Source organism: Ursus americanus, chromosome 3, assembly GCF_024610735.1.
Source record: "Ursus americanus isolate L20-20 chromosome 3, mUrsAme1.1.p, whole genome shotgun sequence".
Classification (NCBI taxonomy): domain Eukaryota; kingdom Metazoa; phylum Chordata; class Mammalia; order Carnivora; family Ursidae; genus Ursus; species Ursus americanus.
In genome coordinates this window covers 63,267,055-63,289,561 of record NC_142129.1, presented here as the reverse complement: position 1 = coordinate 63,289,561, position 22,507 = coordinate 63,267,055, and the positions used below count along the sequence as shown (strand labels likewise).

The 22,507-nt window shown below is 37.0% G+C and overlaps 1 protein-coding gene across 3 annotated transcripts in view; it reads left to right on the top strand.

Moving 5' to 3' along the window:
- NXPH1 (neurexophilin 1) overlaps positions 1-22,507 on the top strand; it is a 285,250-nt gene that overhangs the window by 260,644 nt on the left and 2,099 nt on the right. The window lies entirely within an intron of this gene.

The window sequence follows — 22,507 nt, the reverse complement described above, 5'->3', positions numbered from 1 at the left end:
GATTATATTATTAGCATCCCTGATATTTCAGATGAGGAGTCTGTAGCTCAGAGAGGTTGGCCATCTCATCTTGCTCACAGTCACATGGTGGCAGAGTCAGACTTGACCTCGTGGTTCTCTAACTTTTGCGCCAGGTCTCCTGTAAGGCTGCTATAATCAGTTGTGAAAAGGCAGAAATGCCAAAGTTATTGTTTTTTAATTCCAAATAAAATTATTTGGAATGTTGTACAGAGTCTTGATTTGAAGCCAGGTGGGGTTGTGAAAAACAAATTAACCCAGAATAGATGAGTTTTTATTTTATTTGTTTTATTTTTTTTATTATGTTAGTCACTGTACAGTGCATCATTAGTTTTTGATGTAGTTTTGATGTAGTTTTCCATGATAATAAAAGTCTTTAAGAGAACATGTCATATCAAGAAAATGGCAGACTTGTAATCAGAATACAATAAGGCTACAGGCGTGGAGTGAGAAATAGGAGTAGTCAGTTGAGGTGAGAGATGAACGGAGATGTAGCCTCAAATTAGCAGCGTTACTGGGACTTGAAATCCTGATTAGAAAATTTAGTCCTGGGCACATATAATGTGATTGACATATGCATATTAAGATTATGGTGCCTTGTGGTGCTGAGCACTGATAGAGGTTCATGTGGTGAAGACAGAGAGAAGGAACCGGCATCTCCAGGTGTTCAAAAAACTCAGATTATTCTTTAAAACTTTCCTCACAGTAGTGAAGCAATGTGAGCATCAGGTGAACTTCAGCTTCCTCTTTTCTATATCATACACCCCAAAACATCAGGAACATTGGCCCTTCCAGGTGGCTCTGAATTTAAATTTGATCTATACTTCTTCGTGTAAAAAGTACTAGAGTGGGGGTGCCTGGGTGGCTCAGTTACGCATCTGCCTTCGGCTCAGGTCATGATCCCAGGCTCCTGGGATTGAGCCCCACGTCGGGCTCTCCGCTCAGCGGGAGCCTGCTTCTCTTCTCCCTGCCAGTCCCCCTGCTTGTACTCTCTCTCTCTCTGTCAAATAAATAAATAAAATCTTAAAAAACAAAAAACAAGTGCTAGAGAAGGAAATTTAGCTAATCTAATTTTCCAAACCCTGAACTCGGATTAGGATTAATGGATCAAGAAAGAAATAAAAAAAGAAAAAACATCAAGATTGTTTCATAATCTCATAAAAAGGTCAGTTTAATAAAAATATTTACTTAGAAAACTTATAACATTTTATAATTAACTACAGCAGATTTTGATCTGATTTATGGTATCAGATAGGAATAATTCAAAAGAATTCTACCTACACATTACAGGAGGGCACATAGTAAAGAAAGTATGGTTCTGTGCTTTCCATTGCCTTTTAGCCATTCTGAATTCCTTGGCCTTTGGAGTTAAACGGGTGTTGAGATATATTTGTATTCTAGGGAGATGAACCATGAAGGGTAACTGATGAAAAAAACAGGGTGGATATTAAGCTAGTATGCACCAGTGTTAAAATATTGAAATACTTCTGTATTAGTTGGTAAATAACCACTGCCCTGAGCCATTGGTATGTCTCCCCAACCCCACCCCACTACTGTGCTGGACACTGGCCGCTCTGGTCTTCCCTAGGATGATTCCTCATCTTCCCCTAGGATGATTCCTCATCTAAAGAGTTGACTAGCAGAGCAGAAAGTCTCCAGGAAATGCCCTGTTGCCCCACCACCCATCCTCATGTACAGTTTCATGTACAGTTTCAAGCAGTTGATTGAATGTGATTCAAAATGTAGCCATTTCTTTAAGATTTATTTATTTATTTGAGAGAGAGAGACAGGGCACACATGCACATGTGGGGTGGGAGGCAGAGGAAGAGAGAATCCCAAGAAGATTCTGTGCTGAGCCTGAACCAGCCTACTGGGGCCTCTATCTCAGGACCCTGAGATCATGACCTGAGCCAAAATCAAGAGTATGATGCATGACCGACTGAGCCACCCAGGTGCACCCCCCTCCTTTTTTTTCTTTTTTTAAGATTTGTTTATTTATTTTAGAGAGCAAGGAAAATGTAGCCACTTCTCATACTCAGGTTGTGCTATTTCTACATCTTTCTCCCTCTCCTTTTTTCCCTTCATAGGCTCCTAAAGAGGCATAAAAACATGACCTCGGGGGTGATACATCCTTGCTCTTGAATTAAGGATGCCTCCACATATACTAATTTTCCATACTCTTGCCCTTTTTTAATGCTACTATTTGTGAATAGGATTGAATAATGACAATCATCTTGCTTTTTACAATGTTCACATCTAGTTTTAAATGGTTTGAGATTAATGGATTCTAGATTTCCCTAATAAATATTAAACCATAAAATTAAAAAAAAATTGGATTGTGTGTCTGTATACATGTATGTGTGTGTGTATACAAAGCTCATATTAATATGTGTATGTGCACACACATATCTACACATTAATTTTGACTTGATTGTTCAGAGTTTAAAAAGTCATAACTTTAATACTTAATAATATATTAATCTATTCCTAGCACAATATTTCTTTAGGTGCTTCTATCATTCCTTATGATGTGGCACTGTTCTTCCTTTGTAGTTCTCCTTGAAATGCACTTGCCCGCTCTCAAAATAGAGTATTTATACAGTCATACTTAATGTGAAAAAGGGATCTTTCTTTGCACATATTATATGTAAAGCAGGCTTGAACTCAGCTTTTGATTAAAACGTAGTTGTGTGGCCTTCTAGCTCAGCTTTAATTGCATTTAAAATTCCTTTCTGCACCCGTACTGAAGATCGCAAACCAATATTAATAAAGTAGGCTTAGAGCAGTGCCGCACCTGAGCAATAGCTTCTTGACTAAAGTTATTTACCTAACTAGAGTTTCATTTCAAAGTTAACATGTCTCTGTGCTACTTGAATAAAGCACTCATCTGAAAACTCTGTTAGACATTTTAACCCAGTTTAATTTATTCCCTGAAAGTTTAATCCCCTGCTGAAAAGAGTAGTTGCAAATTTTCCAGAGTCACAATCCACTGAAGTGAAAAATGTTTAATGACATCATAGGTACTGAGCTTCAAGAGTTTAGTTAAAAATCTTCTTCAAAATGTAAAACAGGGGGCAAAAGTTAATAGGATATTTTATATAGTTATATTTCAATCCTATTCCAAATCTTTCTAAAGTCACTTGCATCTCTACCATTAAAGCTGTATGAAATGAGTTACTTAGACATCTCCAGGGAGTAGGTGGAAAAAACACTTAAATTTTAAAGCATAAAAACAAATTTGTTCTGAGCTTTGACATTTAAGTGGCTCATTCAGTCATTTTACATTTTATAAAACTTTGTAATCACAATAGCCAAACAAAGCAGATATTAGGTGCTGACCACCCGCAGCATTCTACCCAACTGTGTGAGAAAGCAGCCCGCAGTGCACAACGCAGGATGCTTTGGCGCCCATGTAACATCAACCCAGACTTGATTTCATACAGTAAATTGTGCAACAGAAGTCTGTTTATCTGTTGTTGAAATATTTTTGGTCTGACTGCCAGAGAGTGAAGATAAAAACGGGGGAGGAGAGAAAATGAAATCTGAATTGACTTTGTTTTTGGCACAGTAGAAAGCATTTTGGTCCCCTTTATAGTCTCCTAAAAATCTAATTATTCATTTGGCAGAAATACCTCTACAGCACAACTGGATAGTTGTTTTAAAATATGCAAAGCACAAATTTCAGATTTAATAGGAGATAATGACCACTTTGTAGCCTGTCAGGTCATGGCCTATTTGGCCTAGTTACAGAGATACTGCTTCATGGTTCAGTGCTCCAACAGCTGATGATGGCTCCAGGCCAGTGAAGGTGTCGTTGACATGATAGAAAGTAAGGGTTTTTCTGGAACTCTAATGGGATGCTATGTAAAGAATAGATCAAAAATGTCACAGCTTGGGTAGTACAACTCTGATGTGGACACTGGGTGGTATTTCTATCTTTTGTATCATGAAAAAGAAAAGAAAAAAAAAGAACAGGAAAGAAGGAAGAAAACAACAAAAATCTATGGTTTGAATCAGGTTTCTTGTAAAGTCATACTTTCACTTCTAAAACTAGAATTATTAGTGTAAATCATATTATGTTTGGAGTATTACCACTTCAAAAGGATAACAGTTCTTTGGTTGCCAAATGACTTGGAAAGTCATCATTTAGGCAATTCCCATGGATAAGGGCATCTGCCTTAAGAGTTGGGATGTGAGCCCATGGCCTGGCTTGAGTCCACACTCTTACCCCTATGCCAAGACACCTAAAATGTGCAGGTTTTTTCTACATGAATTTAAATTATGTAAATTAAATTCTTTCATACAAAGTTAACTACATGGATCAATATAGCCATCTTGATGAGTAAAAATAATACAAATTAAAGCAAATGTTATTAATATCTACCATTTATTGAGAAGAAACATTCACATACATTGTCTCTAATTCTCAAAATAAAGCTGGGGCAAGGGTATTAGTACCTCTAATTTACAATGAGAAAATTGAGGTTTAAGACTATGGCTTTGACATTGTCCTTTGGCATGAAGCACCTGCTTGATATAAATATTAATTCATTATTTGTACACCTGAGCACCTGGTACGGAATGAATAATGTGATTTGTTAGTTAGCTCTTTTTGGGGGATGATGATTTGGATTATATTTGAACTATGAGTTCTATATCCAAGGTGGAAGTGTGAGGACCACTACTTAATCAAACTCAGTTGGCTCATGCCTATTCAAGGAACTGAATAACCATGTTTTGTTAAATAGCAATATGTAGTATTACCACCTTTTTTTGGTAATAGCAGAACCACCCTGGGATTTTGGGCCAGAATCTGAATGTTCCTTCCTGGATGCATGGTTCTAAGGAAGTCTTTTTGCCAGTGGGCCTTCGTTTCCTACAATCTATCACTGAGTTATTGGTATCTACATCCCAGGAAGGTTTTTGAACATTAATCCACTCATATAGTGAAAATTGCAAACATTATGCAAATATTATGGTGATTATGTGGTGAAAATGATAAACACTCTGCAAATATTACTTAAAAATCTTTCTGATTCAAACAAAAGAATGTCATCCTTGGACTGTTTAGTTAACACAGGAAATAGATTAAAAAAAACCCCACAAAAATTAGCGTCATTTAAACAAAATGTTAAATGAAAGAGGCCACAAAATGGCAAAGTTTAATGAGTTTATTGTCAAAAATAGTACAATTATATATAATGCAAATTAATTACCTGTAAAATTATATTAGTCTAAATAATTTACAAGGATATGCTTTAACATAGTACAATATTTTTCTCTCTGCATCTACTCAAAGCATTGCTCCCTACACTCTCAAATCAAGGAACACCCCTTCCCCACTATCATCTTTGTCAATTAAAACCCTTAGAACTTTATTAGAAAATGATTTTCAGTGCACATCAGACAAATTAAGGAAAATTTTACAAATTAATCAGTGTATAATCTTTACATTTTATGAGAATGTAAAGAATAAGAAACAGAAATCAAGGCTGCTGAAGGGTTATGACAAATAAGTACAATGCATGATGCTGGACTAGATCCTGGACCAAAAAATTAGTAAACATGTAATGCATATTGTTGGAGCAATGGGTGGCATTTGATATTGATGATAGACTAAGTTGTAGTAATGTATCAAGGTTAAATCTCCTGATGTTGTTAGTGGTATTACGGTTGTATAAGATAATGCCACTTTTCTTAGGAACTATTTCAGACCTCTTTTTTTAATTGAGGTAATTGACATATAGTGTTACATTAGTTTTAGGTGTACAATGTAATGATTTTATATTTATATATACTGTGAAATGATTATCACAATAAGTCTAGCTGACATTTTGCACCATATGTAGTTACAAATTTTTTTTCCCTTGAGATTAGAACTTTTTCCAGAACCCTTTTAAGGATAAATAGGCATAATGTCTCCAACTTACTCTGAAAATGGCTTGGAAAAAAAATTCATATACATATATATAAACATTCATGTATACATAAGAGAATGAGAGATCAATAAAATAACATGATCGAATTAAACTAATTAGTGTATCTGGGTAAAGGGCATATGTACATTTCTTATAACTTTCTGTGATTTGGAAATTATATCAAAATTTTAAAATTACAGAAATATAAATATAAATACAATTTTTGATACAGATTCAGATTAAGATGGATCATCCTCACAGTGTATTTAAAGAACCAAGATCACTTAGTAAAAGATGACCTCACTTAAAAATGCATTTTTTGACTGTTTACAACTAATCTCTTCTTTTAGAAAAACACACAAATCTCACATTTTCATTTAACATGTCAAATTATGAAATAAATATATCGACTAAAATAAAAAAAGCAAATTATTGGTGCATTTCAAATATGCTATTTAATACTGTACAAATTCCAACCGCCCCCCTCCCAACACACACCAATCCCAACATGATTCTCAGCAATATTACTGCTCATGTTACTGGCTTTCAGTTAGCATTCCCTGTGGAGAGTCACTGACTCTCAAAGATCATAGCAGGAAAGAGAGGGCTCCAAAATACTAGGACCCTTATTTATTAAAGAGTAAAAAGTACTGATGTTGGTTTTCTGGAATGAGCAGATGTACAGAAGGATTTGAAGTGAGTAAAATGAGTTCCCAAATTTTTGAAAATTTTTGAGATTGTCGTCACTTAACAAATGCTTGTGGATGGATTTATAGAAGAGAGACTGACAAACTTTTGCTTCAACTTTGCTTTTTTATAAAAATAAGTCTTCTGAAAAATAGAAATAGACAAGATTTTTGGAAAGAAATACAGGTCACTTTCTTTTTTAGAGATGGAAGAGTAGTTCCCTCTGTGTTGTAATTTGCTTAACCTGTGACTGTGGTTTCATTTTGATTCTTTCTTCAGCAGAGCAGTCACTGCTCAGACTTAAGTCTTGGAAAGTCTGAGCATAGGTTGTGTACACGGTCAACCAAGAGGATCCCAAACTATAATTGCAATGCACTAGATTAGTGCCTTTTGTTTTAGGCCTGGCAAATGACGCTGTATTTCCATAGTAGCCCTTCCTTTCACAAAATTAAGAAACTCTTTAGCAAAGAAAAGCCAGTTCCTTCTTTTGAAGTTGAACCCTGATTTCTAGAGCTTCAACAAACTCTGAAGGAGATAAAAAGTACCAGCTCTCAATAAAAGTGAACTTTGGAATACACAAAAAAAGTGGACTAGATGCTAGTAAACCTTCACTACAGTTTTAACTCTGCCCCTAACAACCATATAAACTTCAGATGAGTTACTTCAGCTCTGTGGGACTCAGCTTCCTAAGTTATAAAACATTGTCCAGAGAGGCCCCTTCAGTTTCAGGTGTGTCAGGATTCTAACTCTCAACAGGCATGGATTTTTGTGATATAGACACAAAGCAGAAATGTCACAGCTATAGTGTGTTTATTTACCATCTATCAATGCCAGAGGAAAGCCAAAAATGCCTTTGAGACTCACATTTTTTAATAACAATTTAATTTGTACTGTTAATGGACACATTTATCAGTTCAGTTTTGAGCCTTTGCAAACATACCCATAAAATTGGTTGCATTGCTTCGCATTTATAAAACCTACTGCATTTTCCAAGCAAATGACATTTGTGCAAAGAAATAGCCTAACACAGGCCTGTCTGTTTCAAAGTAATTATTATTCATCAATACAAATGTACACTTGAATAGTGCAAAGAAAATGCCCCCCAGAAAATCTGGCAGGCTATCTCGTTGAAGGAACTTCTGCTTTTAGAATCCCATAAGCATTTTCTTTCATTATTATCTTCAGGATCAAATTTCTGGAAATTCAAGAAAGAAAATCCAGAGAATGGCACTAACTTTCTTGCTGTTCAAGAGACCACAGCTCATTGTTTGTTAAGTTTTTCTGATGTTTGTCAAACCTTCAAAATGCAGTTATATTCACTTAGGCAATATTGTTCTTATTCACTTTTCACTTTTATTTAAATGAAAGTACAGTTACTCGGATATTTTTTCTGAGACATTTCTAACTGGTTGTAATGGCCTGTAGGGGTCACTGACTTGCATTTTTGAATGGAGTGTCCACCCTCCCATAATGATATCCTTTTGCAGATAAGCTTGCCTCATAAGCAGATAAACAGCTCATTTTCTGATATAAACATGCTTATATTGTAAACCTTCATGGAGGCTTTGTGTAATTCTGTAAACATGCACAGTGATACAAGAGAAATAGTGATACTTTTCTAGGAAAATACATTTATTCATTCAGCTGACATTTGTAGAGCACCTACTTGGAACCTGGCATTTTATAAAGTGTAGTAAAAAAAAAAAGTTACCAAGACATTGGATGGGTCTACCATGGAGATGACAGTTCAGAGGAAGAAAGAAAGAAAGAAAGAAAGAAAGAAAGAAAGAAAGAAAGAAAGAAAGAAAGAAAGAAAGAGAAAAAAGAGAGAAGGGAGAGGGCAGAAGGGAGGGAGGGAAGGAAGGAAGGAAGGGAGGAAGGAAGGAAGGAAGGGAGGGAGGGAGGGAGGGAGGGAGGGAGGGAGGGAGGGAGGGAGGGATATAGATAATAGTATTACTTTCATGAATGAACAGTACAGGGTGCCCTGAGAGGATCAAAGATTACTGTGGAAATGAAGTTTAAACTAGGCTAAAGAATGAGTAGGAGTCAACTAAGTAAATGGGAATGGATTCTGAGGATTCCAAGGATGGGCAAGCAGCCTGTGCAAAGGTCCTGAAATTGGAAGAAAAAGAGCATATAAAAAATGTGTTCAGATGTGATCAGAACTCTGAGGCCAAAGGAAAGAGTAGCCAAGATGAGGCTGGAGACATAGAAATAGGGTGCATTGACCTAGACTGGTTCCAAATAAGTAATTATAAATGCCTTATTCCTGAACACACCATCTATCAGGAATTGAAGACTCGCAAGAGCTTCTTGAGTTGGTGATGACTTCTGTAGTAGTTCCTTGAGTAACAGTAGCTCCTTCCTGGTCTCTGCAGCTCACAGAAGAGGTGGCTTCCAGGTACTGTGTCAGTCATCAGTGACCACAAAGTTTCCTGGTCCACATTCTTCTTTCAAAGAGCTCTGGGACCCTTGCTGACAACAATTCTGCCTGACTTCAGCACTAGGAATAAAGACAAGCTGTCAGGATGTCCTAGCTGTGCCCTCTAGTGGCAGCTGGAGTGTTACCCAACTCTTTTGAAAAAGGATAATTAAACTCTGTGTCAGAGTTTGGAAATAAGTGAGTGTAGGGACATACCAAGGAAGGATATTCTACCATTACAACCTGTCCTTCTTACATTTATCCTGTGATACCTTATATCCACAGTGGTCATGGCAATACAAACTACTAATGCTGTAATAAGTCATTTTAAAGTTCATTAGTCTTTTCAATAAATGGTGTTGGGAAAACTGGACAGCTACATGCAAAAGAATGAAACTGGACCACTTTCTTACATACACCGTACACAAAAATAAATTCAAAATGGATTAAAGACCTAAACATGAAACCTGAAACCATAAAAATCCTAGAAGAGAGCACAGGCAGTAATTTCTCTACCTTAACTTCTCTTGACTTTCTCTTCCTTGACTCCGCTGACATCAGCTTTGGCAATATTTTTCTGGAGATGTCTCCTAATGTAAAGGAAATAAAAGCAAAAATAAACTATTGGAACTACATAAAAATAAAAAGCTTCTGCGCAGTGAAGGAAACAATCAACACAACTAAAAGACAACCTACTGAATTGGAGAAGATAGTTGGAAATGACATATCCAATAAAGGGTTAGTACCCAAAATATATAAAGAACTTACACAACTCAATACCAAAAAACCCCCAAATAATCCAATTAAAAAGTGGGCAGAAGACATGAACAGACATTTCTCCAAAGAAGACATCCAGATGGCCAACAGACACATGAAAAGATGTTCAGACATCATCAGGGAAATGCAAATCAAAACTACAGTGAGATATCACCTCTCAATGAGATATCACACCTGTCAGACAAATACCAAATGATTTCACTCGTCTGAAATTTAAGAAACAAAACAAACAAAGGGAAAAAGAGAGAGAGAGAGAGAAACCAAGAAACAGACTCTAAACTATAGAGAACAAATAGATGGTTACCAGAGGGGAGGTGGGTGGGGAGAATGGGTAAAATAGGTGAAGAGGATTAAAGAGGACACTTATCATAATAAGCACTAAGTAATTATAGAATTGTTAAATAATTATATTGTACACCTTAAACTAATATAATATTGTATGTTAATTATATGGAAATTAAATTTAAAAATTTAATTAAAGTAAAAGAACAGTAAAAAACAGGTATCTGATGTAAACCGAAAAAAAAAGTACATTTAAATTCAAGGGGATCTCAGAGTTCTGACTGCATACACATTTTCATCAAAACTGTCATTTTGGGTCTCTGTTTGCTCCATTCCTTTCATGACCTGTCTCTTCCTATACCATAAACTTTTGGTGAACATCCTTTTGGATTTAGTGACATTGTTTACTTAATTCCCTTGGTAACAATAAGAGCCAAGTCTTTTTCTTTCTGGACTCCAGGCATGCCACTATGTCTGATTAACTTAAAGCCATAGCACCTCAATCCAGAGGCCATCTTTTTATTTGTTTGAGATATCTCTGCCTAAATATGCTTTTTCCTGAGTACCCGGCTCTTTAGTATGAAATTCCACATGCCATGGGAATAGGGGAGAGGCATAGGACAAGATCAAAGTGAAATCTAGCCCAGACTTGTGGACAGCAGGTGCATCTGATTTCCAGACTGGCAGTAACTGGGTAAGACATCTGTGGAGGATACAGTGTGTTTACCCAGTGCTAGGAATCTTATAAGAAAGAAAGTCAATGAATGGATGCTAATTTGGGGGGGGGGGGGGTTAGAAAAAAAAAGTTGGTTTAAGAGCTTTCAAGAGATTATTTTGTTTTTGTTTTTGTTTTTGTTTTTGTCTGTGTGTATGTGGACACAGTGGCCTTTGAAGTTCCCTGTGTGTGAGTTGTATCTTCCTTGAGCTATGTTGAAGAGCTGATGGGGCCTGGTGTTCTGGGTGTATGTGTTTTTACCACATCTTGCTTTGGTCAAGACATAATCCAAAAATATTTATTTACTCAGTGTCAAAAGTTTTTACGTAACTCAAACTCCAGCATCATCAACTTTTGATGAAATGGTGAGGGGTCCATTCCCTTTGCCAGATTTTATATCTTCTTAGAACATTGTATTTGTCCCACTTCAGGAAGTAGGAGATTCCCAGTCCATAGGACTTTTATGAGAGTATGGAGGGACTGTATTTCCAGGATCTTAGCCCTCTATCGTATTTCTGGGTTGGTTGTCTGGCTTACTGTCCCTTTGTGCCCGGGAAGCTCTGAGCAGTGCCACCCACACATTATAGTCTGATATGAACGATGCCCTAGAAGAATTTTTGAACCTATTTAGAATCTAAATGGCACAGGAATGATATTTCCCTATAACTAGTTTCTAGCATTTCATTTATATAACGTATTTCCTCTATCGGAAGGTTTCCAGATCAAGTTCTTAATAATCAAAGGGTAAGTAGGCATATTTTCTCAAAAAATATCAGTCATTATTTCCTCATAAATTTGAGCTTCTTTTGGGTAGGGTGTACTATTATTACTACTCAGTATGTAGATATAGGCTGCTGAAAATAGGGTTGGAAGGCGAGTCAGTCCTTCCTCATTTGGTACATTCTAGGTAGGCATACACTTTAACTTTAAGGAGCTATAAACCTTCATTAGCATCCACATAATAAGACTTTTTATGGAGAATCACTCATATTAACCTTCAATTCAGAAAGAAAGACCCCAGATCTAACCAGCTATTCTTACATATGCAACATTTCTCTTTTCCTCAAAGACATCTGGATTTACTGACAAATTCAAATCTCTTTAAGGGTAATGAAAAAAATGATGCTGAAATGGCTTCATTTCAGCCTAGAAATAGTCTTTCAACATGTCATTTTACATATTTTGTTCATTATATTAACCACATGCCGAGAGGTCTTTACACTAGATACTCCTTGTGTATTTTAAATGAAAGGAATAGGGTGCCTGGGTGGCTCAGTCGTTTAAGTTCTGCCTTCAGCTCAGGTCATGATCCTGGGGTCCTGGGATTGGGCTAACTGCTCTGCAGGGAGTCTGCGTCTCCTGTTCCTCCCCACTGCGTGCACTCTCTCACTCTCTCTCTTGCAAAAATAAATAAAATCTTAAAAAAAAATAAATGGAAGGAATATAAAATACTAACAGAAGAAGCAACTTCTGCAATGCAAACCTGGATAATCCATAATTACACTTTGAGAGAATGGGTTAAGTGGGGCTAAGTGGAATCATTACTCTTAATTTCTCATCAATATTAATGTGTTTATGTGTCAGAACTTAGGTAAGTTTATACAGTAAGCATGAAGGAAGGGACAATATTTTCACAGGATGAAAAAGTGTATTTCTCAGGAGCAGAAACAGTAGTTCATGGCTCTTCATAAGGCATGTTTTTTCCTCTGCAGTTAAAGAACCAAGAACATTTTAAATACAGTTTTCATAAGAGTACCTACAGGAAAACGAATCAAAGAGAAAGCTAATAATTATGGTTATACAAACTTGTGAAGAGCTCAGTTATCCATGACGCAGAACAGACTCCAATACAGTAATGTTGGGAACAGTTAGTACCCTATGTTAGAAGTCAGCCATCCTCCATGGGAGCATGAGAACTCATAGGGTAACATACCTAAAATTCTTAGCCATTTGAGGATTCTTCAAACTGATAGGAGCACCATGTTTCTAGTTTTTGAGGATGACATGGAAGTTCAGGCTGGTTAGAATGTCTTCTCTTGAAGTTACTATGTTAAAGATAAATTATTGCCCACATTTGCCAATACTAAATCGTAACATAATCAGCGTGGTCGCTTGTCACCACCTACTGCTAAAAATGACCACAGAGCTGTTATAATTATGCTGATTTCCATCTCTGTTTGTTTGGATCATTTGAGCAGGTGTAAAGTCTCCAGTGAGAGCCAGGAATAGAATAGCTGTATGCATTCTGAAAGCCTTGTTTTCCTTTTCTTGAGGGTTTCATAACCTAGCCAAGCATAATAGCTCTCACATGTTGAACTCATACTTTTCCCCATATTTTTATGTGTACTATGTATAAAATCTACTTTATTTTCATGAAAACCCAACGAGTGAGGTATCATCTAACTGGAGAAAATGTGGTCCTAAGGGATCACTAGTGATAAAGTAGCAGATTTTGGATTTAGTCCTCGATCTCTGACTGCAAAGCCTGTTTTCTTAGTTTCTATGCAATACAACCTCCCAGCACCTACCAGGTTAAAGGAGAGGCACAGAGTTGCTTCTCTGCTTTTCCGTTGTTAGTGCAGCACTGTTGCTCCTGGAGCACTGCTTTGCAGCCGAAAGAAATGATGTATTTTTGATGTGTTAAGACACTAACCCATTTCCTCTGGCTTATCATATATAATACAAGCACTCCAGGTATTGTCAATGTCAAGTGCAGACTCAAAACTTGTAAGAGAGGAATCTCTGAGGGCCACCCCCCATCTTGATTGTGACTAAAGAACAATGACTTTCACTGTTGAAATAGTTGTAAGTAAGAACATAAACCATACAGGTAATGTATGGAGTGATAACTCTATGGAGGTACTCCCTCCCCCAAGGTACAAAATGTCATACTATAGAAGAACATCCCTCAAAGAGTTAATAGTTCTCTTAGGAAAACCTGATGAAAAAGAGCCCCCCATGTCTGGAAGCACCTGCATATTTTTCTCTAAATTAGCTAAAAAGGGGCTGGAGAAAGCCTTGGGCACATGTAGCCCCCCTTGTGAAATTTCACAACGCCTGAAATAGAGAAAATTCATTTTTTTTTTCAGAGAGAGAAAAATTAAGCAGAACAAAATGAATTAAAGGATAAATAAATATTCTACCAGTGTAAGCCTATGGCCAATAAAGATACTTTTTAGGCATGGACAACTTAGTGTATCCCCTATGAACTCTTTCTAAAAGAATCACATAAATCCATATATATAAAAAAATTAAATTCCAGCTCAAAAGAGAGGGAGTGAGGTATCTGAAACAACAATGGCAGAAAAAGTAGTAGAATCAAGGTTAAAAAAACAACTGGAGGTAACCTGGCTGTGAAACAATGTAATGATTAAGGATCTATCACAAAAGGTGAACAAAAAGTGGAAGTCTGGTCCATCCATATCATAAAACCTTATATTCCCCTTTAATAAAGATGATATACCTAAATGTACTAAGACATATGCATCTCGGGGCGCCTGGGTGGTTAAGCGTCTTCCTTCGGCTCAGGGCGTGATCCCGGCGTTCTGGGATCGAGCCCCACGTCAGGCTCCCTGCTGTGAGCCTGCTTCTTCCTCTCCCACTCCCCCTGCTTGTGTTCCCTCTCTCACTGGCTGTCTCTATCTCTGTCAAATAAATAAATAAAATCTTAAAAAAAAAAAAAAGACATATGCATCTCTAAGGTGTTTTCTTGATAGGGAAATATACAATGTAATTCATAAAATATGATACTAAATATATAGTATTTATATGTGAAAACTAAGATATTTAGAAACAATATACACCCAAATTTTGGCAAGTTTTACCTCTGGAGAGAGAGGTGAGATTTTAAGAGAGCAGGGGTTGATGATGAAGACAGCCTTTTACTTTCTACTTCATAAATTCTAGTTTGAATGTTCTGATCAACATATATTAATGTAGAATTGCATGATTAAAATAATTTTTAAAAGTAAAGGACACAGTGTGTGTAGTAACTAGGGGTTAGCTCTTTCACTTAATAGCCATGATCTTGTCAAGCTCTTTTTGAGTTTCTATATCCCCATGTGTAAGCTAAAGGTAACAATATTGACTTTAAACTCTGTGTGTGTGTGTGTGTGTGTGTGTGTGTGTGTGTGTGTGTGTGTGTGTAGTTTATTCATTATTTATTTAATTTTAGTGAGAGAGAGGGAGAGGCGGGGCTTGATCTCACCACCCTTAAATCATGTCCTGAGCCAAAACTGATGGTTAACTGACTGAGCCACCCAGGTGCCCCTGTGTGTAGTTTAAATAAAATATAATGTCATACATCAAATACTAATTACAATGACTGGAATATGGTGTGCCCTTATCCAATAGCAGTTAATGGTATGCAACATATATTCAACATAGCAAATCATAAAATTGTCAAAATGAAGTAATCATAGAGCAAGACCATTTTGTTGATTAGTTATTCACTGTTGAAAAATATTGCTTAAGCATCAAGTTGTTTAAAATTTTTGGCTTAAGTATTCATACAGTTGATGAAATAAATACATAATTTTCAAAGTAATCTTGAAATTATTTATATTGAATAGTAATAGATCGACAGTAAAATGTGCAGGTTAGTGGAAATTTGAAGGCATCTTATTGCTCTTTTATATAAAGAGGTACACAAACATCTGGAGAACCTCTCACTGGATATAGTATATGTAAAGGAGTGAAATGTTTATATACTGTCTCGTAAGGCCAGGAGCAAAATTGAGGGGGCAGTATAGTTGGGGAATGGTTTATTTTTCAAAAGTGGTATCTTTCAACAATATCTTAAATGATAATGTATTGACATTATGATTGTAAGCCTATTATGAAAAGATACTAGAGGAAGCGATATAAAAGTATGGCCCTGAAATATACTGAGAAGGAGCTAGATAGATCGAAGTGTGGCAGCTCTTACATGCTTACATTCCACCATCCAGTGGGAATCTTTTTCTCCTTAGTCCCACACACACGTCCTGCCCCAGGCAATCTCTCATGTTACACCCAAGCTCTGTCTGTGTTTATGGTTGAAGGAAATGACCCTTCTCTTTGTACCTATTTTTGGATGTTCTTAAATACACATGTACTTTAAATTGCATACGTCTAAACATGTTAAGAATCTTTATGATCCTCAGTGTCTCTAAAACAATGAGACAGACAACACATATAATTTGTGGAAATGGTATCATTGGACTGGCGAGCCAACGCCTTTGGAACAGGCGTGGTGACTTTTGACATGGAAAATTATATTCAGTTAGAAAGTATATTTGGTGTTTTCACTGGTAGAGAATAAATTATTTGTAGAAACAGTTTCACAATGCTTTGCCTTTTTGGAATTGGGTTCATTAGATGTTGTCAGCTTTTTCTTTTGTGCTCATCTTTATGCCATAGTCTTCACTTCTGTTATCACTCAGATATACTGACATTAAAGAATCTTTAGGTGACTTTTGAAAAGAAACTCTTTTATTACGTTTGTAACATCAATAGTAGTAGGTGTTCTGGAAGTAAGGTTTCTTTTTAATGATATTTTTTTGTTCAGTAGGGCTCAATATCTTTCAATTTTATGTGTATATTTATGTGTTTCGAAACTGAAAATTCTTAAGATGTAAAGCAATATGATAGAATGAGTCAGCCGGTGACTCCTGACCACAGCTGGGAGTAGATGTATTATTAAGCCGGTTGCTCTTGCTCATCTTGCATCATCTCTTCACCACTACTAAAACCAGCTTCAGTAAGGTCGTTAGTAGTGGATTCAGAAGTCAAGGGGCTTCCTTCCAAGTATTTATACTATTCAACTTTGCTTGGATTTTGAATCTGCCCATGCCTGCCTTTCTTCTCCCCAACTTTTCTTTGTTTCTACAATAATATTTTCTTTCTAACATCCTCCTTTGTCTCTGTGTATCCTGGCTCCTCTTCTGTTTGTCCTCAAAGCACTGGCATTAGATATTGTTTCCAACCTTCTTCTGTATCACCACGTTCTTTCTGAACAATACAGTCCCTTCATACTACAAAACCAACATCACTATCCCTCTCATTTCTCCAGACATTCAGACCCATGTTACCAACTTTCTTTGGATAGCATCACTAGAATGACTTGCAGGCACTTCAACCTCCAATTTTCCTCTGAGATTTAATTATATTTTCCAGCTAACTTGTTACTTCTGTATTCCCTGCAGATGCCAGGAAACTCATTAATTCAACTTTTCATATTCCTGCTTAGTCAAAAAAATCATCAAGCTGAGTTAATCCTACCTCTGAACTATCTCATATCCATTTTTTCTTTCTCTTTTTCTTTGCCATTGCCTTGGTAAAGTCTCATTTTACTTTCTCAAATGAAGTATCACAATTAATTATGTAATGAATCATTCTACTAGTCATTCTTCCTTCAAGGTCTCTCCCTATCAATTAATCCTTCAGTGTCTAATCAATGATTTTTCTAGATCCAGAATGACCTACTTAAAACCAGAACAAATAAACAAAACACACACACACACACACACACACACACACACACACACACACACAGAAGCAAAAGAGCAAAAGAGCAAAAAAAGCAAAAAGCAAAAAAAAAAAAAAGTCATTTCCCACTACCTATAAGTTTAAGTTCAGATGCCTTAGTAGGAACATCATGATTTGACCCTAGCCCACCTTCTTCAAGTTCTACCCACTTCTTACAACTTCTCCTTTTCCTCCTTTTCAATGCTCCCTGAGGCTCAGCAGTAAGGAGCTATTTTCCATTCTTACATTTAACATGTCCCTTCTCAACTCTTGCTTTACACAGTATGTTCCTTATGTTTGGATCTCCTTTGGCCTCTTCTCTCTCTGTTGAACTCCTAAGTGTCTTTTATCTACTAGATCCGAGGATTATTTCTACTGCTACATCTTCTCTACCTTTCAGCTTTGATTCTGACTACTAGAATGTTGTACATAGTGTTAGTCACATCACGTTGTTACTTGCTTAATTGATTTCCCCTTTAGACTGTGAACTTCTTGAGGGCAAGGACCATGTTTTATTTAGCTCTGTATTCCTATTATTTAACTCAATATTAGCAGAGTCTCACTATATAGTTATTGAACTAATAAAACAAAATAAATCAGATTGCTTATGCTCAACAGGTCTAGGGATTTTCCTGAGGACCCTTCTTGGTTTTTCATGATTGATATTCTCTTTTAGACATTGCCCTGCTTCTCTTCTCACCTCAGTGAAAGGGAAGGGAAGAGAGAAATAAGAGTATTCAAGACTATGTTGTTGATAATTACAGCTGAAACCTGCTTTGATTCTGTACTCAAACTGAGATGTTCTGGAGAGGTTTCTTGACAGCACCACTGGAAGGCTTTCACATTACAAATAATGCATTGCATTTGGTAGTTGAGCAGTTTAATGGCTGAACTTACGCTCATTCTTTGTTAACTTGAGTTTTACTATCTACTGAACTTGCCATATTCTCTGGTTGTCACAGCAGAACTTTCAAGAGCATATGCTTTGTTTTTTAATTGTTTACTTCAGGATTTTGGTTATGTAAAAGGGAGAGTTTCTTATAAAAATATTTTTCTGCTTTCATGTTGTATTATTATTCACTTATTATTATTATTCAAAAATATTATCCAGTGAGATTCAGAGGTTAAAATATTTGAGGATGTTAATAGTAATAATGTTGAACAGTCACCATGGCCCAGGCACTGCTCTTAGTGCTTTAAATGGAGTGTCCTATTTGATTCACACCGCAGCTCTGTGAGGGAGGTGGGCTTCTTCTCCTGTTCTCTAGAAGAGAAAAACGTAAGTGTAAACAAGTTGAGCCACTTGCCTACATCATATAACTGTTACAGATAACGGCGTAGATTGGGATTCAGGCCATCTAGCTCCAGAACGCACACTCGTAATCACTACAGCTGTGGAGAGTATCATTTAGAACTAACTTTCTGTTCTACCCCAAATTCAGAGGTTTATCTGCCTGTCAGGCTTAGCATCCTTTTTGAATAGATTGGCTCTTTAAAATCCTATCTCCTACTTCCACATTTTTTTCCTTTCACTCCTCATATGCTGCTGGTGGATTGCACACTAATTCCCTTTTACTTCCTTTTTTTTTTGGGGGGGGGACAATTCATTACTGCTTCATGAGCCAGTGCACCATGGATGCATCTCATTACAGCCCCTCTCCTAGTCAACTGTGTTGATGCTGAGATACAAGTACCAAAATCAAATACATGCCTATATTTATTTTTCTTGTCACCCAAAGAATGGGAAACCATTTAGGTAATTCCAGGTAAAAATGAGAGAAGAGAACATGCGTTTATTTCTTTTTTTTTTTTTTTTAAAGATTTTATTTATTTATGTGATAGAGAGACAGCCAGCGAGAGCGGGAACACAGCAGGGGAGTGGGAGAGGAAGAAGCAGGCTCATAGCGGAGGAGCCTGATGTGGGGCTCGATCCCATAACGCCGGGATCACGCCCTGAGCCGAAGGCAGACGCTTAACGACTGCGCTACCCAGGCGTCCCCATGCGTTTATTTCTTGTAATTCATATGTACTAAGCATAAATATAGAGGCTGTGTTAAGGACAACATTTATTTAATCAAGCAAGTGGAGATTTGAATGTTTGACCAATCAATTAGATTTCATTGAGACAAAATAAAACAAACAAATATGCAAAAAATAAACTCCCAAGCTAAAAGATCTGCACTACTCTTATAAATTAATGTTTGTTTTAAATTTTATACTATAGCTACTGTTATAGAAAAAGTTACTTTGAAATGCACGTCTTACAGTGAATCAGTAGGAGAACTGTAGTTGTTTTTGTTTTGTAAATTATAATGATATAATAGTAACTGTGGAACTACTAAGGATTATATCTTTCATATTAGAGTAAAAATTCTCCCATAGAGGACCGGCTTTATTATCAGGCAGAGAGGATAGGTAGGAAATTTCATGCTTTTCCCTTAAGAAAACTCATACATTTCTATGCATCACCCCCTTCCAGAAGGATATTTCCTTCTCAATTTCATCCTGTTAAGACTTAATATTTAGTCCTTGTTAAAAAAATTGGATTTGATAAGGTAGCCACTTTGCTATTACTGCTCACATATTGCTTGGATGTGATCCATTTCTGGAATGTTTTGGCATGAAAGGAATTCGCAAACAGGAAACAGTTTGGGTTCAGGGGGAAAGAGGAGAGAGACCAATTCAAGGGTTGAGGAGAACGAAAAGGGAAATACCTAGCACTAAAAGAAAGATGGGCATTAAAGAGGGCACGTGATATGATGAACACTGGGTATTATACTCAACTAGTGAATCATTGAACATTATATCAAAATCTAATGATGTACTATACCTTGGCTAATTGAATTTAAATTAAAAAAAAAGGAAATTCAGCAGCAAATGCAAACTTTTTTCAATTCCCTGTATTTGCCCCAAGTTTGTTTATTTTGGTCGGGTGATATGTTTAAGAGTTTAGAGACTGTGTGCAGGTGCGCGATCTTTACTTCCCCTAGATGTGGCACCTCCACCACAATCCATGCATTATTTCTGCACCTCATCCCATCCCCAGGGTCTCATTCTCTATTGGTCGGTGTTTGTCTCTCCTCCATTAACTTCTGTGCACAATGGCCTTCTGGATCTTTCTATAAAGACATAACAGTTGCCTTGAAGATCATAGCAGTTGCAACTGGACCCAGGCTAGTGGCTTGAAATGGTGACAGAGCTTTTGTGTTAGCCTACCCAATAGCATAATCTTGGTTTTTCACAGTGCAGTTGTGAGGTATAAATCCATTTTCTCTCAGAGGCAGTGAGTTCGTGTGGGACTAAACTTGCAGGGTTTCTTAAGCTTAGCATTACTGGGAAGAGACCAGCTTCAGCTGGTAGTTTTTCCCAGGTGGGAATGGCTTCATTCCACTCACATTGTCTCAATTTGACCTGCGTAGGGATAAGACTATTTGCCAGCTGGCAGTGGGAAAGCTCATTGATCCTGAGGAATCTGTGAAAAGGCAATATTACTAGATCTAAGTGACTTTGTTCTAGTTTAGATTACCAAGGCCTCTTGCAAGTATGTCACTGGGGAAACCCATCCCATGAAGGTTCTGAGTACTTGGCTATGTAATCGAGAGCAAAGCTACCCTCAAAACAGACCTCCATATGTACTATTTGGTGACCTTCTTTCTCTAGTTGTCTTCACACAGCAGCTTGGGATTTGTAAAGATAGCTAAATTATTTGAACCATTTCCATATCTCAGCTACCCTATAAGGGAGTCACCATTGTTACCCTCACTTTGCAGATGTAGGAAACTGAGGTAGAGGAATGTTAAATGACTTGACCAAGGGTACACAGCTTGGCAGTGGCAGAGCTTAGCATAGATTCCAGGGAGACTGACTCTAAAGTTTATGCCCTAACTCCCTAGGGATTGGGATAGAGTCCTTTAAGCACAAGTGATAGAGTAAAAGGCTATTCTCAGGCCAGGGTTGTACCTTAGGCCTTCATGCCTAAGTCTACAGAGAGACCTCTAGGATGCAGTTCTGATTCCTAGTAGACCTGAATTAAAAAGCTTTTCAGCAATGGCCTCTTATTTTGAGAGCAGTTTGAAAGGGGAATAGCAGGTCCAAACGAGGCTGCTGAGTGGTAGTCAGGCTCATGTCTGAGATAGGACTGGAGATGGAGGTTTGTTGTGAAACTTGGCTTCCTAATGGGCAGTGAGGGACTCTCTTTGGCAGACTTACCCTGTAGGCAGTCAGTCTACATCTTAAAAGGTTTTTTTTTTTTTTTTTATTGGCTGTTTTGATTCTTGTGGGTTCTTGGCTGTCTTCCCAACTGTCCTTGAGCCTTCCCTGTCAGGATCAGAGGTCATTGCTTTAACTTTAGGCTAATGAGTGCATTGTAGATACTCATTTCTTTCTTTTATTTCTTCTGTACTAAGGCATAAATATAGGAGCTATGCTAAGGACAATGCTTGTTAATTTGTCAAGTACAGATTTGGGTGCTTGGTCAGTCAGTTAGATTTAGGGTTCCTCTGAATCCCTGGTCTAGTTGGGGATCTAAATCTTCCCAAAGAGACAAGACCAGGGTCCCAGGAGGATGGTTTCTGGATGTGACTCTCACAATCCAACCTGAACTTTCGGTCATTGACCATGTGTTTTTTGCTTCTCTAGATTGACAGTTCTCTCCAAGACGTTGTGTATTAGATGTTTTCATTTATGTCCCTTTTCCTAGACCACATTTTAAGTCCCTTAAGATAAAAACATTATGTCTTATACAATATGTTCCATGCTAATAATAGATAGTAAAAAACATGTTTTGTTTTGACCAGTTAAAATATACTAGAGTCTCTTTGCAGAACTGACTTTTCTAATAGCACTGTGGCATAAATTACCAAAAATCTTTAGGATTTCGGTTGATGTATTTCTGAGAATTGTACAGTTTTAAAGCTTATGGTAATTTTGAAGCAGAAAAATAACAATGATTTGTAAAATTTTTATTTTAAAGGTGTTTGGATTTTGGTGCTAAGAAATAACTACTTTGGTTTGATTTCTGTTTGAATTCAGTTTGCTTTGCTCATGTTAGGTGGCCTTTTCCTTGTCAAAGTCAATGTTTTTATATAGTCTTTCAGTCATGTTTAGTGGTCTTTATCCACCTTCACCTCCTCTCTCTCATCTTATATAAAAAGAGAAGTGGTATTTTATCATGTCTTAATA